Genomic DNA, 27,890 nt, shown 5'->3' with positions numbered 1-27,890 from the left:
ATGATGGAATCTTAATCTAAAAGAATAATTGTGCTGCCGCAGAAATGAAATGAGTCTTAGATATTGCTGCAGAAAACTGAGTCCCAGAGTAGTTTCACCTAGAGCAGAAGGTGATAAATAACTGAAAAGGTTAAAATGGAGGTGTTTTTTAGGGCAAGGGTTTTTTTGGCTTGTAAGTTTGTGTTGATGGGATTATGAGGTTACAGTGAATTATTAACAACAGTATTCAACTGAGGAAATTCAGCATATTGGTAGAGCTTGATAATATTGTGATGCAGGAGGGCACACGCGTTTTGTGTAATCTAAGACTACTGTGGAACAGCGATTTTATACATTTGTTGTGGATATATTCATGGTGTTGCTGAAGACCTGTATATAGTAGTGCCTTACTTGCATGAGTGTGCCCATTTAATTTGAGACAGATGAGGCTATGGATAGAGAATATGAATACAGCCAGATGTTTTGAAGAAGTCTCAAACAGTTACTTAGGACCTTGCTGTGTTCCCCACCACTCTCAATTAGTTTCTAATTGAAATAGTTGTTTTAAAAGTGCATCTGGTTCCTGATCACTTGCGTTTATATTTCTGAGGAGGAAAAACTGGGTTTTGAACCTCTATCTGAAGTTGTTATAGTAAGTTATAGTGAAGCTGCAAGATGAAAAAAAAGTGCACCAAGAAAATATTTTAAAATAGAGGCAAATTAATCTGATGGATTGTATTTCGCTTGTATTGCCCATCTTGCTATATTTGTAACCTGACAGTGCTTTCCTGCGAGATTTCTGTGTTTGAGAGGTTCTGTTGATATCCTTGATTGGCCCAGTAAGCTACTCCGCTGCTCCAGTACACGTGAAACCTTACTGTATGGTGTATGAAGGCTTTTACTCACTGTTGAAGTTGTTCAGCATAAACTCATTCTCTCATGCACGTGTTCTGTTGCCAAGAGCATGCCATTACAGTGGCTTGCCAGCGCAGCTGGTGTCTCAGTGATTTGTTCTCTGAGTGTATGTAGGCCTGTTGCATTCACAGCTCATTGGAAACAAAACCAGCTGACTGCAAGTTGAGGATACACATTTATTTGCTTTTTATACTGTAGTGGATCTAGCTTTAAATTAGGATTTTTCTTTTTCCTGGTGAGCATGTAAACTGACTTGAAGCGTATTACTGGATATACTTAATTTGTGTTAACTCCTTTGTAAAATCAGTGTAAATGATGTAGTAGATAGTAAGCTGTAACACTATTGTGTAACTCATTAGGCAAAAAAAAAAAGTTGATCAAGTCTCTGGTGGTTTACTCTGTTGCTACACTGCAAGGAGAGGGTTCTTTCTTCATCTAAAACGATACTCAGATTTATGTTGAGCAATCCTGAAGGAGGAAGACTTTAACCAAGTGGTTGAAGTGCCACCTTCTGAGCCCCCACATGGCTCAGAATGTGGTACTCCACAGCTGCATTCTACTGCACAGGGCAAAGAAGTGGCATGTGAATTCCTGCATGTTTCCTTGTACATGCTGAAGATGGGAGACCAAAGAGCTGTTAGATGATAATAGAGAGGGACAGTGGATGGGCCAGTATATTGCTCTGCATTGGTGTAAAGGTGCATTATCTACTTGCATCAACTTATTGTCAGAGTAGGTAGTTTCTCTTGGGCTTTTGCAGTGGTGTCACTGGACAGTTTTCTCATCTAAAAACTCTAGTCCCAGATTTCCTGAAGCAACTACACATTTTTACTGTGAAAATTTTACTGTGAGGGTGGTGAGGCCCCGGCACAGGTTGCCCAGAGAAGCTGTGGCTGCCCCATCCCTGGCAGTGTTCAAGGCTGGGTTGGAGGGGGCTTGGAGCAACCTGGTCCAGTGGAAGGTGTCTCTGCCTGTGGGAGGAGGGGGTTGGAACTGGATGAGCTTTAAGGTCCCTTCCAACCCAAACCATTCTGTGATTTTTATGAGTCTATTCTCCAAATTGCTGCAGGTGGTGTAAGGTAAAGGAGAAAATTCCCATCTCCACTGTTTTCTGCTATCCATGTACTTTCACTTGCCTCAGGATGTCCCAGCTCACTGTGTAGAAATTGCAAAATAGAATAAACGGGAACCATTATCTCTACTGTTGTGCAGAGCATGGTTGGACTTGAAGCCTGTCGGGGAAGAAGTTGTATTGGGACTGATGGCTGATAATGTGAACAGTGAACTATGTAGACTTTTCTGTAGCTTCCTGACAAACCACTTGTAGCTGAGAATTACTTTCATCACAAAGCATTACTTCAGCTGCTTTCCATATAGAAAAAACAAGAGTGAGCATAGCTTGTGCATGTTTGTGTGTGTATCTCTACATGGCATTCTGCTATGGTTTCTAGTATTTTAGATCTACAGGGAGTCTTACTCTCTCAGGGAAGGCTTGTTCATATACAAAGTTCTTAAACAGTGTCTAAACTTTGTATAGCTTGGACATTTGATAAGCTGGAGACATGTGTCCTATTTTTGCTGGACCTTGGGCTTGAAATGTACTGTAAATGCCTCTGGTTTAGGGTTTTTTTTTTGTTTGTTTTGGGAGTGGGTTTGTTTCATTTCAGTAACACATTTTGACATTACTTTTGGGTGCACTCCTTTCACAAAGAAACACTGCAGAGCTGTTGAGGGTGCCAAGCACTGTCCTGTACCAAGAGACTATGTTTTATTTGTGAGGGTGAAACTTCATAGGGTAAAGACAGCAGTTTTGCTTCCCTGGCAAAAAACCCTTTCCTAACCTTTCCATCTGCAACGTTCAGCTGCAACACAAAGGGCCCAGTCACTTTGCAAGCAGTTTGCATCCTGAAGAAACCATTTGGCAAGGCTTGTCAAAATTTTGCATGACAGGAGCCTACGGGGCTTTCGCTGCAAATTTGGCGCCCTGTGGTAACATTGTTCCCAGGTTTGGTTTTTATTATAATTTTAATTTGTTTGGCAAAGTGTACAGCAAGGAGAAACACGCATAAAAAAATTCGAGTCATGTCTGTCGAAATCATGTGTCCACCCATACAGCTTCAGCCACGGCTAAGGGGCATGGATTAATCCAATTGAAACTCTGGATTTTACTGACAGAGAAAAGGTACTTTCCAGGAACAAACAGAGGATTAATAAGGATTACAGGGTTCCAGCAGAGAGAGAAGCAAAGACCCAATGGCACCCACGTGTAGAGTTTCCTAATTCTCCTTAAAAACAATTTTGTGGTTAGCCAGGTTTTCCATGTATTATTTCTTCAGCATTTGCTTAAAATGCCTAAGGTATAATTGCATAATGAGCAATTACTGAATTCTCAGGTGCCTGTTATTACGTATGCATTTTACTTAAGTTTGTGCAGTTTTCTTGGAATCAATGTTATGCAGACTATCCCTTCTGACAGCTTCCCCGTGTCCTCCCCCTTTTCCTCTTTACTGACAAATGTCCTTCATTTGAGGGACAGAAGATGCATAATTATGTACAATAATTCTTTACAAGTTTGTAGGGTATTTAAAGTCAGCACCAGATTACAACCCTGGATTTCACTGAAAAAAAATTCCAAGATGTGGTTATGTGGGATGTCCTTGTAATTTAAGGCAACAGTCTTCGGAATTAGTTTGTCGTTGATTATATTCTGCAAAAATAATGTAAAAGGATATTTGGAACAATGTGCTACTTAAATAGGCTTTGCAGAAGTCAGTTGTAGTGGGGAGAAAAATGAACTAAAGTAATTTAAGGCTGCTTTTTCTGAACAAGCCTGAGTATACTTTACATATTGCACTTTGTTTTCCAGTCATTTGACCTAAAAAGTGTAATATTTAATTTATATATGAGACATTTTCTCATAACTAATACATTTTTGTGTGTGTGTTTCGGTGCATTGACATTTTTCATCAAAGGATTAAAAAGACAGTGTAGTGTATTCAACTACTTGGGAGATACTCTGCACTGATTTATTGAAACAGGTAACTCTCATGGAGAGAACAATTAATTAAAAATTATCGCTACATGCTGATTAGATAAAAAAAAATCAAAGCGTTATTTTCTATCAATACGAGTGTATTTCAGAAGACGTAGTTTATACCTGTATTAATGCAAATAATCCCCACACTGCGAATTTATATTAATGCATAAGAACAGAAAAGTGAAATGGATGTAGATATAGCAAATACAGACTCTGTCCTTGGTCTAAAGAACACATATCAATAGTAGACACCTGCAGTAGTAAAATCACTTAAATTGATGATAGTAAGGGAGCCTTAATTTCAGTGATTCTTTTGAAACTTCTTGGTGACATTTGGTTCAATTTGGAATTGTGACAGAGAAATATCAGCTAATGTAATTGTTAGAAATAAGTTATTAACTGAAGCTTATACTACCGTCCCTAGATGAAGCATTTATACACTATATCCTATACTTTTTGCTTCTAATACATTTGTAAATTATATCCTTTCTAGATGCAAGCGCTACATGTCTAAAGTGATATGTATCATGTTATAATGACGTAAATATATATTAATGTTGAACTGGGGTTGTTCTAGAGAAAAGGAGGCTGAGGGGCGACCTTATGGCTCTCAACAACTACCTAATGGGGGTTGTAGTAAGGTGGGGGTTGTAGTAAGGTAGGGGTTGGTCTCTTCTCTCAAGTAGTAAGCGACAGAACAAGAGGAAATGGCCGCAAGGTTTGTCAGAGGAGGTTTAGATTGGATATTAGGAGCAATTTCTTCACCAAAAGGGTTGTCAAGCATTGGAACGGGCTGTCTGGGGCAGTGGTAAATTCACCATCCCTGGAGGTATTTAAAAGACATGCAGACATTGCGCTTAGGGATGTGGTTTAGTGGAGGATTTGGTAGTGTTTTGTTAATGGTTGGACTCAATTATATCTTTTCCAATCTAAATGATTCTCTAATTCTATGGATAACACGTATCAATGTACTGTTTTCTTGCCTGTGATTAAACTATGTTATTGCAGGAGTGACATGTGTACGTGTTTGTGGACATCTGGTATGTTATTTTGTTGGAGGTTGTGTATGTGGTTTGTGAGCATTATATACCACTATGTTTTTATTAGTTTTAAATAGCTGTTAGGCCTCTGGATTGCTATGTGTTTTTCTTGAACCAGCAAGCGCAAATGTTATAGTAGGTGTATGGGGTTTTTTGTTTTACTTGAAGGGAGCTGCTCAACAAGCATGAACACGAGAGCTATATTCATAGCAGTGTCCAAAGACCTGGCATATAGACTCAAAAGAATGACCTATCATAGACTCAAAGAATGGTTTGGGTTGTAAGAGCCCTTAAAGATCATCTAGTTCCAAGCTGAGGAGCAATAAGCTGTACTAGTAGCCTTAGGAACAAATTTTTACCAGCAGCCAGATAGTCATTGTGTAATGGGCAGGAGGAGTCATTTGGAGGAAGGACTTTCTTAAAATGTTGTTGCAGGGTTTTGGCATTTCTTGGACTTTGTTAAGACTGATGACAGATTAGTTATGATTGCTTTTCCCAGAGGGACATTGCTGGGATGGAGCACAGGCTTTCTGGGAGGGAAGATTGCTATATCTATCTTTGACTTCAGTGCTTTAATGATGACCATTACAAATGTCTGTGGAGAGCATAAAGAGTAAAACAGATTCTCACTAATTCTACAAAATTTTCTAAAGCCTGACAGAGCTTCTTCGGTGAAAAGGGGATATGTACCATTAGGAAGAAGAAGGAAATCTGGCAGCTAGGGGAATAGGGTCTTTCATTCTCTCCCCTTCAGGAATCCCTACTGTCTCGTCTGCCTGTTGGCTGTGTTTTGCTTGCACCATCAGACACATCACCAGATTTGTAGTCGAGAATATGCACCTCAGTTCAGACTGGCAGGGATGTCAACTTCCTCTGCTGAAAGAATTTAGAGTTTTCTGCTCAGGCATATTGGAATGATCTTTCTTAACTAGTTTGCCACCATAGTAATGATGGAATGACTCATATTGGAGGCCATCTCTAAGCATGTGGGAAGCAAGAAGGTGATCAGGAGTAGTCAGCATAGATTCACCCAAAGGGAAATCAGCCTGATTGCCTTCTATGATGGGACAACTGGCTGGATAGGTGAGGGCAAAGCATGGTACACATGGATGTTGTCTACCTGGACTTCAGCAAGGGAGAACTCTACTGTGAGGGTGACTTGTCATTGGGTAGGTTGCCCAGAGAGGTTGTCTCTTTCCCTGAAGATATTCAAGAGCTGCCTGGACCCAATCCTGAGTAATGTGCTCTAGGTGACCTTGTTGAACTAGATGACCTCTGATGGTCCCTTCCAGCCTCAACCATTCTGTGATTCTATAACTCTATTGCAGTTGGTCCACCCTTGTACACACCAGTCTGTAGTGTGTAGTGGGGAGCAGAGACTGCTGAGATGACATGATCTGTAACGTTCAGCAGGCCAGACCACTGAGCGATTTCAGACTTAAACTCTTCTGGCTGTGTTATCTGTTTCCAAACCCTGAACTCTGGTTCAGCATTTCCCAGTGTGAGAGTACCTCTTTCTGGAACACATAAATATAACCAGCTGCTAACACACAGTGTCTGTAAACTGTTTAGGAGCATAGAGCCTTCTAGTCTTCATAGAGCCTCCATCTTCCAGTTACAAGATCAAATTGTCTGGATTATGCTTACCACTTAATCAGGAATTTCAATATGTTATTTCATACCTTGCACCACATTAGCTTTGTTAACTTTTAAGAGGACTGTTACCAAGTGTGTCAGCTGCTAGAGAAAATGAGTTGCTTTATCTGATCGGAACACATCGCACTTTTCTGCTCTGAACTATGTAGTAAGGAAGTGTTCACAGAGCAGAGGCTCATTGGCCAAATGGAAGAAGATAAACATATCAAGTTGAAGTCCCTCCTGTCCATTTTCAGTGTTTTGAGTTAGCTAGCAGGTGAACTTGTGTCTGAGCCCTGAGCAAGAGAAAGTTACGACAGTGTTGAACAGGAAAGTGTTTGGTGTGAGAGACACATGCAAACTTGGGCCACTTCCATCCTGTGTTCAGTAGTGCTCTTGGAGATAGATGTTATTTTCCATTCTTCAGCAGTCTTGACTCTGGTTCTTTTCTCCATCATCTAGGCCATGCATATGGAAAAGGCAACTGAACATCTGAAGTGAAGACTGCTATCTGGGGTACTGTTGAGCATAAATGGATTTTCCACAATAAAGGCAAATCTTTTAGGTAGTAAAGAGAATTTTTTCCTAAAGGTTGTGCTGAGATACTGGATAAACCTCCCCTCCTTCCTCTTTTTCCCAATATCCAGGAACTCAGAAACATCAAAAAGTTTTAATACTCTGTGTTCCGAGTGCAAGGTTCATATTAGCTGACCTTGCCTTCAGCATCATAAATAACCAGAAATATTCATCTGTGAAGAAGTAGAGCAAGACCAGCCTTGCAGCAAAATGCCGTTGTGTGGAAGCAGTCACATCATGGGCTTCTTGTCCCAAGCAGGCGATACAGGAGATGGTGCGGCCTGTGTTAGTCATGCCACTTAACACACTAGTAGAAAACTCTCAAATAATGATTTGATTGAATGACCCTCCATAGGATACTCTTGATCAGGGATTCTCCCAAACTTTTATATGCCCAGCTTGATACTGTATCCATTAGCTTCAGAGTGAAAAATCCACAAATACTGGCAGCTGCTTGTTTAAATACTCCTTTGAGTCTTTCCACAGTGGAATCTGTACCAGTATGAACTTATTTTCATCTACAATCATTTATGATTTGGTTGCTGTATAGTCATAAAGACTTCTAAATCTTGTTGCTTTTCCAGGGACTGTGTTGTTTTGTACTACTTTTTTTTAAAGGGATGACTTAAAAAACAGGCAACTGACAGCCTCTAAATTTGGTCTTTGTGGAGTGCTCAGGAATTACTTCTCTGTGTGCAGCTTTTGCTATATTTATCAAGAGGAAATCCTGAGGATGTATTAAACTACAAAGTTGAAGAATAATTTGAATTTTACATGTTTGAGGCTCTCCTTTCTCACTGAAGAATTATTTTAGGCTATCTTATATCAAATCACCCTTTTTCTGCTTGCTAGGGAGGGAATTCTGCTTTACTTCCCTTGCTGGGATCAACTTCCTGTATTTAAAAGAGGGATTTTGTATTTAGTGCTATGAAGGCTTCTGTACCTATGAAGTGTGGAAGTGGGCCCCCCTTTATGAGAACCTCATGTCTTTTCTGGCACAGAGTAAGTCTGTCTCTTTCCAATTGCTGAGAAAAAGGTGGCTTCTGTGGAAATGGAAGTAGCTTTGAATTCCTTTGTCAAACTAGCAGGTAAGGTAGTCAAGCGAGTCTTAAACTTTGTAATCTCAAAGTTACTTGCTTTATTGTTTGCCAGTAGTATGACGAATTTTCTTCGCAGGCCATTCCCCATTTTCTTTCATTTTCCTGCTTTCTCCTGTTCTCTTCCAGGAATAATACTGAGCGTCGCCATACAGCTTACCTCTGACCTAGGGAGATGGTGACTTGTGCTGTCCAGAAATTGTGATCCTGTGAATATTGTCTTAAAGCAGTGTTGACTCTGATAACTTTGTGGATAGTTGTGTCAATAATGCACAGGTAGTTTGGTTTGTCATTGTAGTTTTCTTAGTTTGGGAACTAACTTTTCACTGGAAAAGAGTCCTTCCCCTGCTCTTATTTTCCTGCTGCTGTTTTGGAAGGAAAGTAGTAGAGATACTTGACCTTTCAGCGTCTGGAACTCTCCTTCTCATATGTAATCTTTTGAACCCACTGGGAAGGACACCACACACTTTTTGGTGTCTAGTGACCTTGGATACAAGCTTTTCAGATGAAGAATATGGAATTTTGTGCCACAAACACAAATTCTAGCTTTCTTCTGTTTCAGCTTTGTTGTTTTTTTTAAAGGTTCTGCATTGGTGATGGTATTTCCCAGCACCACAGGAGATAGTGTCCAAAAGCACGGGCTGCATTGCCTTAAGCAATGCTGGGAGGGCAAGTGGTGGTACCACCCATGCTATCAGCAAAGATTTCTGCAGCTTTCAGCTGTGAAACATGCAGACCTGGATGCAGTTAGAAACAGGAGACCTGGTGTAATGGACTGGCCTGGTGGGGTTCCCATCTTTTGGAAGAACACACGCTAAAAAATAGATGTGTAGAAATTCCTTTTCATGCCATGTCTTACTAGTGAAATTTTGAAAGCTGTCAGTACCATTTTTAGACTCATATCATCCATCCCTAATGAGAAAGAAATCTAAGACAGCCACCACCAGCCTACCCTAGTTCTCCCAAGATTGCCTGCAACGGTGGGAATTTTTTCTGATAAATGTCAGTAGTGTCGATGAGACCAAAGGTTTTTGTGTCTATTTAGCCTTTCTAAAAATTCTTCAGTGCGCTGATGGGATAGCAGTCACTCAAAGGAAGACTTCCTTTGCTTGGCTTGATTGACCAGAGTCATTCTGTGGGAAAGGATGCTAACTTATTCTAAACTGAAGGTGACCCTTGCCTTTTTGTGAGCAATAAAGACATAATAGAGGCCCAGTTAGGGTTCAGTGGAACCCCCACAGCCATCTGCACACTTCATTGGCAGAAGTGGCTTTCACTTGAACTTGCATTTGACAAGTGTTTTCTGTCTCTTTCTCATTCAGAAGGGTCCTTCAAAGCCAAGTAATTGAAATGCTTTCACCCCTTGCTCCTTTTCCTCCTTCCCCCAGACTTGCTTAAATTGCAGGGCAACTGCTATTCAGTGTTAATGAGTAAAAATGCATGCATTTCCAAAGCTCACACTTTTCTTCCTTCCCATAGGGAAGTTTCTCAAAAACCCCTCTTTTCCACACTCTCCACCACCAGCTTCATAAAGGAGATGCTGGGGAAAAAAAATGTTTCTGTTGCGTTGCCATTTCTCTTTCCCTCCCCCTCTTTTTTTTTTTTTTCTCCTTTTCCATCGGGCCGGACTTTTTCATATGAAACACAAATCAGGTCTCTCGAATAAAAGGCTGTGAGCATGCCTTGTGGCATTTGGAATGAGACTATTCACTGCCTGAATGACTATAAATAGAAAGCAAGGAGCTGCGTATTTCTCAGTTCAGACTCCCTGCAAAGAAGCGCCCTTCCCAGTTAAAGGGTGACTTTTTGAAAGAAACCTTGTTCCTTGCGCTGAATTGAATTGCTCCAGGAATTTTTTTCTCCTTGCAGCTTGCATAAAAAGGCATTAATCTGTAATTTATTTCTCCTTTTAAAAGGCAGTATCCTCCATCATAAATGTATATTCTTAGCCATGTTGCTAGATGTGCCTGTCTTGTCTGTACAGAGTTGCATGTATAAAAATTTGAGCGCAGAACAAACATTGTTCTCAGCGATTTTTGTGCCTGAAAGCTTTCTTTTTGGCTCTGGGCCAGCTGTCGGCTCTCTTTTTATCTGGTATTCATTCTTCAGTGAGAAGGCTAGATTTGCAGCACTTGGGTTTTTGGGGTGGGTTTCTCTTTTAGGGATTGAAGAACAGAATGGGAATTGTGATTGATTTTTATAATAAAGGATTTGATTCTCCCAGCTCACTTGTGATGTTGCCGATGGTAAGAACCCCAATAGCTTACTGTTGCAGTCCTGCAGACAATTTGTTTGGCTGATTTGGCTGTTAAAAAATGCTCATAAATCTCCCGTGTTGCGCAGTTATGCAGATTTAGTGCAATCATTTTTCTTCTGCTTCCCCTTTTCAGAAGGACTGTGGTATTAAATAAAGAAGCCTAGCAGATGGGGGGGGAAAAGTTTGATGGGTTTGTGAGTTGGCAGTGTTAAAGAGCCTAGCACTTGAGCTGTTGGATTGGTTTTTCTCTTTTTCTTTTGTTTTTTTTTTTCCTTTCCCTTTTTTTCCTTTTTTTCCTTTTTTTTTTTTTCCTTTTCCCCTCTCTTTGTCCCCCCTCTTTTTCCCTCCTAACACAGTGGTGTTTTGTGGGGGGTTATTTTGAAAGCTGCTTTAAATTTTCTCCTCAGACCTTTTGTTTCACATTTTTTTACTGCTTTCAAAAAGCTAGCAAGGGCAGCCTTCTTCATAGAGTCTTCGTTTCCCTGTTCATAGTTTTTACAGAATGGGTCTATGGATTCCTTGCATTGCTCTTTCCATTACTGATGGATTCCTAATTGTGTGGGTTGTCGGGTTTTTGTTTATTTGTTTAATGGAGGAATTAAAAGGTTGACAAATACCCACCGTAAGTTTTTAAAGTTTAGCCTGTGCATGGTTTGCGCTGCTTTTCACATTAGTGCTAAGGCAGAAATGAGAGCAACTGTGAACAGGCAGGAAATAAAGGGAGTAATATGAGGTTGCTGTTCATTTTTCTAATAAGGGGGGGGGGGGGGGATGCAGAAAAAGAAATGTGCTCTTCAGCAAGCCCAGGAAAACAGTTTTATGAGGTTAAGCAGGCAAGGGATTAAGCAGGTTAAAGAGAGAAGATATTCTATAATATCTAATATCTTTGTAGTTTTCTAAATTTTGATTTTCCTAGCTTAAAGCTGATGGCCAGTGTCACTCTTAGTAGGATTTTTCATAGCTGGATGGACACATGAATAAAAAACTTTGCAGAGAAATGTATTCAAGTTGGCCGTTTCCTTCTGTTGATCCTGACTATTGGGACATCTTGATTATCCTTGTCATTTTACATTTTGTCCGTGTGCTGGTATCTGTCTGGGGTGCCATATGTTTTCGTTGTCACCTTTATTGTGTGACTGACTTCACCTATGATGGGGCCCTGCTGTCCTTTGGTGTTTGCAGCTTGCATAGGTATTTCTGTTGCCTTTTCCCTTTCCTGCAGGAGCCTCTTGTGAGCCATTGTATGAACACACTGGGCTTTTTCATCTTGCCTTGTCTCCAGTGACTTTTGTTCAACGTTTCAAGCTGCTTTGTGAATGTCACCTACCATCCACTGACAGTTATAAAATTTCCCATTTTAGCTCATATTTTTACAGTAATTTTTTCCTGCCTCTTAGAGTGCCTTTCCTTCATCAGATGTTTTACCTTTCTAGAGCTCATAGTTTAGAAAGAGAGGCAATTGCTCAGATTATATATTGCCAGTTATTCATCTGAGTTGCCTTTTAGTTCTTCACTTAGTTACTTTCTAGCAAAAATACCCCTCACAACAACAACAAACCCACTTGCAGTTTTTCTTAGATCAGATATTGCTTTGGCTTATTTTTATTTATGTTGCCCACTAGTTCATGACTATATGAGATTTTGGATCATGTGTTTTTTTTTAACTTATAAGTAAGATCTTTAGTGTCTATGTATGATATGTATATTTAGTAATTATACATATATATATCCTGTTGAAAAGTAAAACATTATGGTTTGTATAATGGGTGACAAGCACAGAATGCACCTTTCTTCTAGCTATAGGCCTGGTTTTATTCTGTGTTAAAATGTCAAACATTTTTGTCAAATTTAAGGCAGGAAGAAACTTTCCACGGAGGATATCATTAGAATCTCAGTAGTTGCTTCTAGCATAAAACTTGCCTTCTTTCTGCCATATGTGCTATTAACATTTTAGACTTAACTTTGAATGCCTGAATACCCCATTGCTCTCAGCAGCTAAAGCACAGGAGAGCCCCTCTGCTTTAGAAACCACTGGTCATGAAAGCTATGTCCTTGGAGAGAGGGCAGGTGAGATCTGTCTCTAGGAGAGCAGAACTGGTTTTTGTTTCCTTCCTCTGGGGTTTCTCTTCATCTGGCTGGTTAAAGCAGCAAGGTTGAAAACCCTATTTTATTCTATTTATTCTATTTATTCAGTTACTCTATTTAATTTTAGTTAGTCTTTCTGATTTAGCCCCAGGCAGTTAGCATAGATCTACATGAGGAGAGTCCTCCCTCAAACCCCTTGTCTCTTGAAAACATCTCAGAATGGATCTTCAATTTCTCATATAATCAGGAAGAATTAATAAATTCAGCGCATCAATTTCACCATTGTCTATGGTGAAAGAACTGTTTGGTTTGAGGCCTCTCTCCCCTCACTTAGATAGCAATAAGGAGTGTTTTACAAAACTGCTAAAAGAGTATCGAGAGTCAATATTCTAGTTTATCTTCTCAGGTTCCTCTCTGCTCTTGGCTGAAGCACCTCCTGTATGAAGACAGGCTGAGAAAGTTGGGGCTGTTCAGCCTGGAGAAGAGAAGGCTGCATGGAGACTTCATAGCAGCCTTGAGTATCTGAAGGGGGCCAATAAGGATGCTGGGGAGGGACTCTTCTTTAAGGACTGTAGCAATAGGACAAGAGGTAATGGGTTCAAACTTAAACAGGGGAAGTTCAGGTTGCATATAAGGAAGAAGTTCTTTACTGTAAGGGTGCTCAGGCACTAGAACAGGTTGCCCAAAGAAGTGGTAAATGCTCCATCCCTGGCAGTCTTCAGGACCAGGTTGGACAGAGCCTTGGCTGACATGGCATAGGGTGAGACGCCCGTGCCCATGGCAGGGGGGTTGGAACTGAATAATTTTAAGGTCCTTTCCAACCCAAACCATTCTCTGAATCTATGAAATTGTGCATCATATTTTAGCATAGGTAAATCCACATGTTTGCTGTGCTCACTGTGTAACTGTTTCTGAACACTAGATTTACCAATGCAGATTCATAAGCAAAAATACAACTGCCCAAGTCAGTTGTCAGAACAGAATATTAACAGGCGATGTGTTATTAAATCAAATTAATAAGAATGCTTAAAAGAGAAGCTGCAATCAGCAGCTGATTGTAGAGTCAGTACTACCTGCATGTAGCAACATGAAGGAGGACCTGGACTGAAAGCACAGACATGCATGTCTTCATTAAAGTGTAAGTGAAATATTTGTCATGAGCATTAGAAAGAGAATTGCTTGGGTTTGTTTGTGCAGCTCCCACCAAAATAATGTCAACTTCAGCAAATTTTCAACATTCAACTTGTCACTACCCGTGACAACTTGTGTAGAAATCACTGCAGCTGGGAAATCTTGTGCGTGTAAATTTATGCTTAGATTGGAAGTTATTCCAGAATATTCAAGAATATGCCATGCCCCAGAGGTACCATTTTCACTAGTCCAAAGTGATGTAAGAGATGTACTTTGTCCTGCTGAACTACTCTAAAATAGCACGGCTCAGTCTAAGATGTAATACTACTTTAGTGGGGGAACAGCTTTAAACTGAGAGAAGGGAGATTTAGACGAGACGTTAAGAAGAAGTTCTTACTTGTGAGGGCGGTGAGGCCCTGGCACAGGTTGCCCAGAGAAGCTGTGGCTGCCCCATCCCTGGCAGTGTTCAAGGCCAGGTTGGATGGGACTTGGAGCAGCCTGGTCTAGTGGAAGCTGTCCCTGCCCATGGCAGGGGGTTGGAACTGGGTGAGCTTTAAGGTCCCTTCAAACAGAAACGACTCTGTGATTCTTTGCTTCTATGATTTGGAAATGTTGGGCACAAGAAGAATGAGCAATTAATGACAGGTTCCACGGGGAATCTGGGACGTGACAGAGGTCAGAACCAAAACATTCTGAAGATTCTTCTGGAGTAGTAATTACAAAACTCCCAGGTTTAGGTTGTTCCTGTTTGCTTATTTGTTTTTCTTAAGGGCTGGTTGCATTCTGGTGGCCCAGGAGAGGTTGAATAAGGCTCAGCCTCGGGCCTTTGCTCACCTAGAGGGATACTGTATTTTGTAGTGACTTTTCAAGAGCATCCTGTGAGGCAGTGAAATATAAGTGTTTCCCTTTTCGGGAAGGTTTAAACTTTGCAGCACCCATTTCTATAAAGTTGAAGAGCTCTTGTATGTAGGGAGCATCATTGCCTTTCCTGTTACTGATTATTAAATTGAGACATGTTTCAGTTGTGTGAACTGCCTGGAGGCAGTTAGATTTGGGACTTTGGCCAGGTCTAACAGTTGGGAAGGGTAGAAGTGTGGAAGCAGTCATGCCCCTCAGCCTGTGCTAGAGCTGGGAAGGTCATTTGCTCAGTGTCATCCTTATGTCATCCAGAGAGCACCAGCACTCCTTCCCTCAGTGTGAGATGTTCCTCTGCCCTCTGGGTGGGCATTTTTGGCAGAGTTGAACTGAGGAAATCTTTCAGCATAAAGCAGATCCCCAGGGGACAAAAGTGAATAGGTAGTACTTGTACTGACTTGCTGCAAGACCTTGGATTGGGTGTTTCAGCATCATGTGCCACTGCAGTGGAGGAAGATGTGTTTCTAGCTTGTTGATGCCGTACTAATTTAAGGTTTGTGAAGTGCTATGTAAATGCAAACTGACTGAAGCCAGGAAATGGGGAGATTCAAGGCATCTCTGTGAAGTGCCACTGCTTCTCCTTCTGCCTCTGCTCTTTCCTCCCTATGTTTTTTCTTAGGATTTTAATGTTCTCATGTTGTGAATCTGCCTTCAAAGATTCAGTAGCAGACCAAATTTCAAAATGGTTCTTGGTATAAGCATTTGTCTTTGTTCTTGTTTTATCATCATGCTTCTAGCATGGCCAGACAGGCAGCGAGAAGAACATCATCTCCTTCTTGTCTTTGACGCTTTGCATTCATGACATTATGAAACGTTGGTCTGGAGACTTTGTATGGTACTTATGCCTTAAAAGGATCTTCTTTTGGTATAAGTAACACCCTCACGATAGTTCTGCTTTGTCAGTTGGTTGTTCCTGCTGTAGAACTGGAAACAGTTCACAGGGAGGAGGAATCCCATTTATTCCAATTAATAAGGGCACGTGATGCCACCCTTGTGTAGTCAAGAGTTTCTCATACATGTTTTTTGTTGTCTTCTACCTCTGAGATGGGAGGACCTACAAGATAGCTGGCCTTTTTTTCCTTCATTTTAATGGTTACCAGTAACCTGTTGATGATGCTACAAGGTATGGAAGTTAATGCTAGGGTGTTACTTACCATTTTTTAAGAACAAATTAAAGGTTGCATCAGTTTTTGCCTCCATTATGTATTCTCTGGCTTTTGAAAGTTTGAACCTGTGATTGTAATAGGGCACCTGGTACAGGACAGTTTTGTCAATGAGAAGTTAAATGCTTTTATTGGTGAATATCCGAGCTTGCTTAGTTGTTGTGAAAGAACTCAAAAGAGAAAGAACTATTCTCAAAAGAGAATAGCTTGACAATGAGTTTTGAGAGGGGGAACATAGGCTAGGATGAAAGATAATCTGCTGCTACAGATTCAACTATGCCAAGTTGCTCCAAGCCCTATCCAACCTGGAGAAACAGACTAAGTTCTTAAACATGTCAGATCAGTCCACTCTCCAGAGTGGAGTGGAATACCTTATGCTATGCTGGAACAGGTAAGATAATTTTGGTTTTCTCCCAATTAAACTTGACATGTTTTGTCATTCAGTGTCTCCATGCTGAAACAAGCATTTGGAGGAGAGGCATAGGTAGAGTGAAGAGGTCTTATGCATCTGTATACTGTGTTAACATCTGACAAGTTTATGTCAGCAGATGAGGCTCAAGCAGTTTATTCTGATAACATCCAGATATTTGCCTGTCTTTGATTTCTTGAGCAACTAATCGATTAGTGAGCCAGCTTGAGAACTGTTGTCCTTTTCACTGGGCTCAAGCTTCTCTGTTAGAGGCCCCAGCAAAGAGTGAGGTGAAATTCATTTCAGTAAGTTACATTCCTTCTGCTTTGGAGAAGTGAGTACTAGACAAGCCAAAGCCATGTTACTTGTCAGCTTCTCACCTCAATATCTTTCCAAACAAATAGGTGAAAGTTTTCAGCCTAGGTTTTTGCAAGTATTTATTTTTCTCCATGTTGCAGCTGCATTTGACAGTTCCTTAGAGAACCAACTGAGTAGGCGGTACCAGCTGTTCACAGTCAAGTGGTAGGTAAAAGCCTCATGTTGAATATACAGTTGGAACTCACACATCGGCTTTAAGATACAGGCAGTGAATGGAAGGTCATGGGAAATCTTCTATTTCTGATCAAATATGCTTCAGCTTTCTTTTTTTGAGAGGAGCTAAGTATCTAATAGTTTACTATATAGCAGCTGTGTAGTCCTGGTATTCCCCAAATTTTAAATATTTTTCGTGTGGATATGACCAATTCTTAAAAAAACCCCAAACAAACCGAAGGAACTGGGATTGGATGAACAGAAACAAATTTGCCACGGACAGTGTTTGAGTAAATTTGTTGATATTTTTTTTTTACTCACAGTTGGCATAAAGTTGACAAATATAAACACTGTGATCCCAATCCGGAAACTGCCTTATCCCTAATACAAACAAACAAACCAACCTTCCCTTTATCCAGAGAAACCTCTCAGATGATAAGCCTTCAAGTCTAAATACAGTCCCAAATTTAAACAGGAAACTGACATTTTTGTAGTCACAGTGGCTGCCTTCTCCCATGTCCTCGGGCTCAAAAAACCCATATGTTTCCAATAGACGCACAGAGCACTTGTTATAAATGCTGTTCTTTTATGTCAACCCAGTAACTTGAGTAGAAAACTAATTCTTTTGGTCTGTTTAGATTACTCTCTCAGATTTTCAGCCTTGTTTAATAACATCAGAGGGTGAAGTCCTCCATGAGTCTGTGCCTCTGCTGACACACAGGGTTCTCTGCAGCATCCCTGTGACCTGTCTTGCCATACTTGCAGAAGGCTGAGACATAGCCTTAAGCCATATTCTGTAGCAGGTAAGACCCTATGTGCTCAGCTGGGGTTATTGCAGGTGATCAAATACTGTAGTTTTAAAAGATACTCATGTTAAAATTAAATGTTTATTGAGGCTAAAAGGAATTTGTGAACTCAAATGATAAAGGCTCCTGCAGCACTCTCCGAATGACAACTGGGAGAGAAAACTCACTTTGGCAAGACAGATTTATTTTCCAGGCATTTATACAGTAAGACTTTGCAGTCAGGTTTTAAGTTACATGGAAGTGAGCTGCAGCAGAAACTTTGATAAATGGCAGTGGGGTTGTTTCCCCAAAAGTCACCTCTATCTTGGGTACTAAGTGTATGACTTTGGGGGTTAGCAATGAGATACCACTTTTCTGTTTTGTGGAAGTGCAGTTTCATTCTTGCCTTTGGCATATATACTTAATTTCGAGAGACTGTAATAATTTCTACATGGACTTGAGCTTCTGAAGGGAGAAGAAAGTGGTGCTGTGGTTTGTGGTCTTAGCTTTTGGAAGTAGGAGAAGTAACAGGAGCCATATACATTCCCTCCCCATGGCAGGGGGGCTGGAATTAGATGATCTTTAAGGTCCCTTCCAACCCAAACCAGTCTGTGATTCTATATATTCTCATGATTCAATTAAAAAAATATCTTCAGCCAAACCTTCCCCTCAACTTTGTTCTTTCTGCCCTCTCATGCGCTGCCTGTCCGGGATGCAAAAATTATGGATCCTTTTTTCTGGTAGTTCCTGTGTGCTTTTTCGAAGTGTGGGATGTCGGTGTCAATCCAGAGGCAGCAGTGGGTCCTGTGACTCTACCAACACTGCATTAACCATCCGTGTCACCAACAGCGGTGTGTGGCAGTGTCCTGACTGAATTTCCTTGCATGTGAGGTGGGGATAACTGATAGCTTTCTGCACAAATAGTTTGGATCCATGGATGGAAAAAACTGAAAGAGGGCTAAGCACTGTAGTTTGTGAGTGGAAAATTGACCTTTAGTTAGTCTCCCCCTTCTAAGTATACACTGTGTTTGTTTGATAGTGGAAATCTAATCCTTTGGGAAACACAAATTCCTATAACAGCTCTGATATGCATAAATAAAAACATACTCCTTGTTACAAACAACATCAAAGCAATCACAATATGGATTAAAATACACAACCAACCCCCACTCCTCCATACTTATGTGCAGCAATGCAGAGTTCAAATGAAGCCATTAGCAGTATCTACAAGTATTTGGCAAAAGCAACCACACTTGTGTAGCTACAGGCAATGAAAGTCCCTAGTACAAAAAGGGAGGGACAGGGGGAGTAGCCTGCACTGATCTAATTAGTCAATGAGGCACAAAGTATGTAAAATCTCATTATGTATCACTAGGAGCATTTAGGCTTGAGCAGTAAAGAATATGTAAAGAATATGATTTGTCCATGGATTCTCATCTTTAAATCTTCCAGCAGGAAACGGGCTTTCTGAAAACATACAAGAAACACAGACATATGCACTTTTATGTGCACACAGACAAATATATGTGTGTATGTGCGTACCTGTGTTACACATACGCACATGCGTACATGTAGCCAAATCGTGAAACTTTCTCAGCCCTTACTCAAGGCATTGCTTCCATGAGAATGTTCCTGATAAGGAGGAAGTGAAGATTGTTTTTTCGGTTCCTGATGAAGACTCTGAATCTTGCTAATGCCAGTCACAGCCCGAAAACACAGTGTGTGGTTGTTCCAGTATGACTAAACCCAGACGATGGGTTTGTCCCATTGCCCCAGGCAGTGCAGCTCATGCATGAAACAGCTCTTCTCCCTAAAGGAGATCTGCTTAAAAATGGGGACTTAAAATGACTTTTTTGTAATATGCCTCTTGCTCTTTTCTTTTAAGCCTTTCAGGGATTCATGTTACATATTTTAAATTTCTCTGAAACCCAGAACACTTCAAACATTTGTATTAGAATTTAAGCCAAGATTCCCACCCAGTTGGTGTCTCTCAAGAGCTGAAGATTTAAGTAAAATGCCAAATGTAAGTTACAAAAAAAAAAACCCAAACAAAAAACCCAACCAAACACCAAACAAACACAGCCACAACACCCAAGCAGCCACCCACCAAGCCCCAAAGCTAAATAGACAAAACAAAAGAGAGACAGAGGCACTGAAACAAAGAGACTAGTTCAGTCTTGCAGGTGGCCAGTAGAAGTAGAAAGGAAGAAGTCTTTCCACTCTAGCATCCCATGTCTCTTCCACACATGTAATAAACCAGAATGTTTGTGAGTTTCTGGGAAAAGTTTATAGAATCAGCAGGATGTATGGGATTTGGAGAAAGTGATGAGTGTTACCACTGTGGGTGCAATTAGTGAGTTAACTCTTGTTTGCAGGGCTCTTTAGTAAACATTTAATGTTGTCTGTGTTCCAGCCACATTCTGTTCTGCCCTTTCCTCCACTTTTCCATGCTGACAAGATCTTTTGTTTAATCCCATTCTTGAAGATGTTATTATCGTTCTTTAATTTAGACATTAAGACCTGTGTTGATGTAGTCAAGTTGTTCTATATCAAAACAAAGCCAAGGACATTCTTTTTCCTTGGTTGCTTTCTCAGCTTTCCAAAACATGCCTTAAATAGGGAATTTGGATCTATGTCATATGCGTCCCCTTTTGCCCTTTATTTCTACCTACTCTGCTTCATTTAACAAACATCATACTGGAACTGAGGTATCAGTGCACTGGGAAAACAGGATTTTTGTTCCTGCTTTGGTAAGTGAAAACCAGGGCCAGAAACTTCCCCCAGTTACTACTTAATAGGTACAGTGATAATAATTTGTGTAACCTGCTACAAGATCTGAGGGAATGTTAATGGTCTTAGCAGCTGTGTATGCACGTAGACATCCTGTGAAGCATGAGAGGAAGTTACGTATGTTTAAAATGTGTTTCATCCCAGTTTATGGATGAACTCTTAAAAGGAATGATGAACATTATAATTTCTCTGCTCCAGCTACAGTAAGCTTACCTCCCTACCTCTTCTGAGTGCCTGTCCTCTGTCTGAGGGAACATGAGTCTTTCAACATTACAACGGACGTACAGCCTTTGTGTTACATTGATCCTCATCCTTGTCAGTTAAAGATGGTCTTACTTTTCCTGTCAGCTCAACAAACTGTTTTCACAGAAGCAGCCCTTCTGTGTCCTGTTCCGCAGCCTTCAGGAGATGGCATCTTCTGAAAGGCAGGTCCAGTTGGTCTACTGTTCCCCAAATTAGACAGAACTGCAGCTACTTAGTATATGGCAGTCTGTGTCTTTATCTTCTCTGCCCCAACCAGACTAGTAGGCTCATTTTTGTTGGCCACCTTTACGTGTGTCACTGTGGTTCTTCTTTGCTTCCCTCCCTTGAGCTCTGCTGGGACATAAGTTCCCTGCCTAACTCCTCCTTTTGCCCCGGTCGAAGAGGTAATGTGGATCCCGGTCATATCAGAAATGGCTTGGTGAAGAGGAGAAACATCTTGTGGCCCTCAGAAGTCAAGGTGAGCCCAGTCAGATCCCACAGTCCTGACTGGGTGTTGCTTGCAGTAAGCTGTTTTTTTGCCAGCTCTCTTCTGTCCTCCCTGGAACAAGAAGCACATACCTACTAGTCCTTCTCAGAGACTGCAAACTAACCAGGTCCCATCTTGTGGTAGTTTTTTCTCCCTAAGCCATGCTAAGCAGAACTACATCAAGATGCAGCTGGCTGTAGGCTTTTCCTTCCCTTAGGGCAACGGAGACCTTAAAAATTGTATTTTATCTTTAGCTATCTAGAGGGTTGTGGAGTTTTTTTGTCTGCAGAGAGCCTTCTGAATGTTTTGTCTGTTTGGAGAATGCCTTTATAGCCACTTCGTGGTTTGTTTTTAAGTTTTGTAGCTATTTCAGTGTTTTACAATGGAGCTGTAAACAAGTACTGGTGAAATGGTGTATAGAAATGAATCCCTTTCAGCTAATTATAAATAAATGAACCCCAAAAAAACAATTATGCAGGGCCTAGCTTTTTGATGAGGATGGTCTCATCCCTCAGTCTCTGATGTCCTTTCATTCTGTACTTGCCACTGAATGACACAGCAGCCTTAAAACCAGAAGTGCTGTGCAAGGTATGAGATCAAAAGGACAGCTGGAGCTAATGCTGAGCCCTTTTTGGAACAGGGGTAGCATGCTTCACAAGTGTTGGGCCCCTGCGCTTTGAGCCAAAGTCTAAATCTAACTTTAGAAAAGAAGTTAAATACTTGTGTCCATGAAAACTGAAACCAGGTCTTTTTGCAGGCCTGCAAACTTGGTGGAGGTGATCATAAAACCAAAAAACATTGGCAGTTACCGAGGTTGCTAAATGGGTGATTACCACCACATGGGGTTGCAGAGATCTCTGGTAAATGGTAGAGGGAGTATACTCACAGCCCATTAATGTGTTTCAGTTGGTACCTGGCACCTTATACCTAGAGCCCCCCAGGTGGCACATTCTCAAGAGGTACATCTCAGCCAGCACTCTCTGATGCTGGTAGTGATATATCTGAGAAATACTTGTTAGCTAGTCGTCTGTTCTCTGATACTCCAAAAGCTGGGTGTGATACAGGTATCCCAAATGAAGACACAAGAGTCTCCTGAGCCCGCGCAGCACTGGGAGAAATATGTTTCTCTCTTTGGTACCAGTCTGTATCCTGCTAGTCTGACAAGTGCCATGCAGGTTTGCCCAGCTACATCAGCAATTCATAAGCTTTTTCTAATGTGATAAGGTGAGTTTTTTAATTGAATGGAACACACAGATCTGACAAAAAGGAGGTCTTGATTAGATCTGTGATACTTCCTCTTCTACTGGTAAATGGTTCATCGACTATGTGAAAAGATGGGGGATCATGAAGGGAAAATTACATTTAGAGAGCTAATGTGTCATCTATTATGGGATTATTACTTAAAAATATACTTATAAACACTATCTAGAAAGGTGCTACTTCTGTCCACGTATGGCAGCGTTACACCTGTGGTATGGTAATAACCTGTAGATAGCAAAACCAAACAGAAATGTTATGTTCTTAACATTACATATATTTTAAATAATACCTAGAAATGTATCTGAAATGTTAACTTTACCTTACAAACCTAGGTTTTAAAAGATTTTTAATCTAGAAGAAAAATTTTAAATTCTGCAAATTAATTTACCAAGGTGCAGCTTTTTCTTTTTTCTTACTCTAATTTAATAATTCTAAAGAAAATGCGGGTTTTTTTTTTTTTCTTTTCATTATGGTTATGTTTGAAGCTTATTAACATAATTGCACCAAAACTGGGATTGACATTTCTTGTTTTATAAGAGTATTGTGGTTCTTGGTTACCACAGCTGGCAGACTGTGTGTTCAAAATGCATTCCATATGTACTGGAGACCACAACGTTGAGGGATTTACAGGGTACAAGATGGGGTGCAAGTAATGGGGGTGAGAAGCACTCATTTCTGCTTATAAAAAGGTTTCATAAACAGTGATCACACAGAAACACAGAATGATCGATGTGGGAACAGATGTTGCAATTCTGTAGACCTGCTCCAGCACCTCAGTATCTCTCTTGTAGTGAGGGGCCCAGAACTGAACACAGGACTCGAGGTGCAGCCTCACCAGTGCCCAGTACAGGGGCATGGTCACTGCCCTGGCCCTGCTGGCCACACTATTTCTCATACAAGCCAGGATGCTGTTGGCTGCCTTGGTTGCCTGGGCACAAGCTGGCTCATGTTCAGCAGTCATCAGTCAGCACCCCCAGGTCCTTCTCCATGAGCAGCTTTCCAGCCACTCTTCCCCAAGCCTGGAGCATTGCAAGGGGTTGTTGTGACCCAAGTGCAGGACCCAGAACTTCGTTTTGTTGAACCTCATGCCACTGGCCACAGCCCATGGATCCAGCCTGTGCAGATCCCTCTGCAGAGCCTTCCTACCCTACAGCAGATCAACACTCCCACCCAACTTGGTGTCATCTGCAAAATTACTGAGGATGCTCTCGAGCCCCTCAGCAAGATCATCAATAAAGGCATTGAACAAGACTGTCCTCAATACCTAACCCTGGGGGACACCACTAGTGACCAGTCACCAACTTCATGTGGCACCATTTACCGCTACAGTTTTGGGCTCAGCCATCTAGGCAGTTTTTTAGCCAGCGAAGAATCCACCTATCCAGGCCATGAACAAATATATCATAATACTGTTTGAATTACCATACTTCAGATTTTCTTGGCTGGAAAATGGTAGGATTTATTTTTTTAACTTGTACTTACAAATACTGTCAGAAAACATTCTTAGATTATATAGCTGTTTTCACAGAAGCAGCTTTTTTGATTCATTTTCCAGTAGAACATGCTTTCTAATATTAGATATCTGATTCCTAGATGGACTTCTGTGAATACCCCTACATCTTTCAGTAGTGCCATTGACCTCTTCTGAGCTGAGAAATTAAAAAAGGGCAACAGGGGTCAGGCCAAAGTCCATCTGCTCCTGGTATCTGAGTCCAACAGTGAACCAAAACAGGTACCTACAGAAGAGGAAAAGCTGGGTATGCATATGCTATTTACCTGAACAACCCTCTCCTCTTTCAATTATTTTTAAGCTCAGGGTTTTTTCCTTGACATGGAAGGGCAACAATTGATCCATATAGTTTAGGTGCTCAGGAGCTAAAGGTTTAATCATGAGCATTTTTGTCTTTGTGCTTTACTTATATTAAAATGTACTGTTAGAGGAGTGTATTTGTGGCTCGCATGAATGCTCTATTAAAAAATAAAATCAGATTTAAAAATCTAATACTCCAGCACTGCTGTTCTAGCCTGAGCTGTGATGTTGCAGTTGTTTGTATGCTACAGAAACAACTGTTTTAGAAATAAACATCCTTCTAAAAACAAGCTCTCCCATCCAAAACTTGGGCCAGGAGGCTTCATGAGATGATAAACTGAATGAATACATGTAGATGCATATAGGAGGCCCTTAGCCTTCCATTGTCTCCCTCCAAAGAGTTGTCATATGCCTACTGCCTTAGGTTGTATTTGTACTGGACTAATATTTCATCTGTCTCCTTTTGACAGAAATATTTGTTTAATGGGAGATTGATTCAATTTCTGAAGAAGGGAGGTACATGAGATTTAGCTAATCTGTTATTAAATGGGGATAAAAGCATCCATTCTTCAAGGTGTACTACCATGAATAGATGGATATGTTAGCTAATGTAGATTCTATTATTTTAACCTTTGACCTCGAATGGCATTTCCATATGTGACACTTTGGTGACTTAGAGCATTAAAGTTTCATCATTTGGCTCTCTGAAGCACTGTACATGCCTATCGTTGTATGAAGAGGGTGTAAAGAGCTACAAGTGGTTTCTAATAATCGTGCTGTGGTGAAGTAGGAAAGGCATATTCTTTTAATAATGAATGTTAGCTAAATTGTAGAGTTGTCACATGCTTCCTTAAACTTAACTCATGGTGGTCAATGTTTCAGAATGAAAAAGTATTTACAGAAGGTAAAATTTCTCTGAAGTACACTAAATAAGCAAGTTATACCTAAAAATAAAACTGAAATACTAATTCAGTAGATTTTCTATGTTTTAGTGTCTAGCCACCAGTTGCCATAAATTATTTTGAGAATGTTTGTGTTTAACATTTTCCCCTTTTAAGGAGTTTTGAAGCATGTCATTGTGTTCCTGCTTATGAGAGATAAGTTGAAGAATTCACCAGCTGCACCCTAAATCCTTTGATATCCTGTGAACAGAACAAAGTTCTGAACTATCAGGCTGATGTAACTCATATGGAGAACATTAGTTGCTCCTAGATGAGGTTTATAAAGTATAAGCAGGTTCAGAATCCCAATCATGTTAACCTTTCCAACGAGAGGAAATTTATCCATCAGTGTCTGTTAGAGCTTATTACATGTGCTCATGGTTTGAAAGTCTTGCCCAAAACTGCAGTGCTCTCTCTGGAACTAAGAAGATTTTGTGAAGTCCTAGGAGAAGTATCTTGTTACACTGCGTCCTCAACAAGCTAAATGGCATGTTCTGCAGTAAGAAATGAGTGATAGTTTGCAATTGGCAATGAACACTGACGCCTAGCAGTGTGAGAGATCAGAAAATAGTAAGAATGTACGTCAACATCAAAACTTAACTGAAACGAGCATGATCTGAAAAAGAGTGGCAATATACATGTAGGATTAATCCCCAAAATGTTATGAGACTAGGAACCTGATGAATTTTACTTATGAGGCAGCTTTTACCAGGTAGCCTGAATATTGTCAAGGTGGACAGAAATTATTGATAACAATGAGGAACTGCTTTCTAAATTCTCGAGTCTGAAGTGCTTGAGGCAACAGATTGCTAAGAGACATGGTAGTCTTCTTGTGTGGAGAATAGCCAGATACATCTGTTGTCTATCCATCCCTACCCTCTTTTATATATATTTATTCTGGTAATGTTAGTTTTAATGTTATTCTCTTTTCAGCTTGCCAGTGCCTGCCAATACATGCCTAACATTGAGTCTCTTCAGACCAGAAAATAAAAAAAAGGGTTCACTTTCATCCCAAAGCATTGATGAAAGGTGGTTGTGTTTCAGCTGTAGGAAATACTAACAAATGGCTTACACTCAGGTGAATATAGGCTGTGGTATAGACTGCCTACAGCTGCTTCACTCTTCTCTGAGGCAGGCTTCTTTACCCTCCAGAGTTTTCCACTTCTCTCTATATTTCTTTATCTTTTTCTTTCCCTGCTGACTGCCACCCACTTGATTGGTCTCACGAGTTCTTTCTTCAGCCAAAGAAGACTGGGCATTGTTCACTTGAAATGCCTTTTTAGACTATTCTGGTGAGAATCGTTAGAAACCATTCACAGAATTGCAGAACGGTTGAGGTTAGAAGGGACCTCTGGAGGTCATCTGGTGCCAGCACCCTGCTCAAGAAGGGCCAACTGGAGACAGTTGCCCAGGACCATGACCAGAGAGCTCCAAGAATGGAGATTCCACAACCTCCCTGGACAGCCTATTTCAGTTCTCAGTCACCCTCAGAGCAAAAGAAAGGGTAGCTCTTCTCTTCCATAGGGGAAGAGGAATAGATCTATAAGAGAAAGCTCATAGACCCACAAGCCCACCACACAGGTCTCTCTCTTAATGGCAGTCATGTCATTTTAACTTTGACAACCTGTTACGTTCGCTTACTGCTCACATAGTGATTTAGCTCAGCCAAATATTGGTTTCCATCTGACTACAGCTTTGTTTGTAGCAATTGAATAAATTTTGTTTTATCTTAATGAATTAAATATAGGAGCAAGGTGTCTGAGTTCTCTTTGCTTTCTGTCAAAAGGCATCCTATACATATGCTGAGTAGTTGTTCTTTTCACAGGTGCACCTGAAATATAACTCGACTACATGAATCGTGCTGATGTGTAGAATTTAATTGCATTGTTTTACTTTAATCTTCTTCAAAGACCCAAGAGCTTTTGAGCGTTATATTTGGAAATATTTCTTTAATCATTTTGCATACACTGCCACAGCATCTAAAAAAAACAAATCACACCTTATCACCTCACCGTGGTTTTTGTGTAATTCAGTTCATTAACATTTGATGCTGGGGAGGGTCTCTTCGTCAGGGACTGTAGTGACAGGACAAGGGGTAATGGGTTAAAACTTAAACAGGGGAAGTTTAAATTGGATATAAGGAGGAAATTCTTTCCTGTTAGGGTGGTGAGGCACTGGCATCGGTTGCCCAGGGAGGTTGCGAGTGCTCCATCCCTGGCAGTGTTCAAGACCAGGTTGGATGAAGCCTTGTGTGGGATGGTTTAGTGTGAGGTGTCCCTGGCCATGGCAGGGAGGTTGGAACTAGATGATCTTGAGGTCCTTTCCAACCCTAACTATTCTATGATTCTATGTTGATTTCATTTTGTCCACAGCAGATTTTAATTGAGTTTGGTGATGCTTCATTAGGAGATTCATCATCAAAGTCTTAAGACTGCTCAGGGACTTTTAATGTATGCCTCTGCTCAAGGGGGGCTTTCAGTGTTTTGTGTGGAAAACACAGAAGATTTAGTGTTGTGTTTGTCCTTTGACCCGAGTTGAAATCCATTCATCAGTTACAGAAAGAGGATGAAAACCCTGAACAGAAAAAAAGTGTGTTTTAATCTCCGTGCTAAACGATAAGGAATGCACCTTAAAAGTTTCCCTTTGGCTGCAATCAGCAGACTACACCATTTCAGGTATTAAATGATGAGTTAATGTGGCATCCCTGGGAGTGTTCAAGGCCAGGTTGGATGGGGCTTGGAGCAACCTGGTCTAGTGGAAGGTGTCCCTGCCTGTCGCAGGGGGCTGGAACTGGATGGGCACTG

The 27,890-nt window shown here is 40.8% G+C and overlaps 1 protein-coding gene across 3 annotated transcripts in view; it reads left to right on the top strand.

Annotated features, from left to right (window-relative positions):
- The window catches only part of LRP5 (LDL receptor related protein 5), a 133,295-nt gene that overhangs the window by 60,362 nt on the left and 45,043 nt on the right, over positions 1-27,890 (top strand). The window lies entirely within an intron of this gene.

This window comes from Lathamus discolor, chromosome 6 (genome assembly GCF_037157495.1).
Source record: "Lathamus discolor isolate bLatDis1 chromosome 6, bLatDis1.hap1, whole genome shotgun sequence".
NCBI classification, from domain to species: Eukaryota; Metazoa; Chordata; class Aves; order Psittaciformes; family Psittacidae; genus Lathamus; species Lathamus discolor.
The sequence above is the reverse complement of the archived record's forward strand: the minus strand, read 5'-3'. Positions and strand labels throughout refer to the sequence as shown.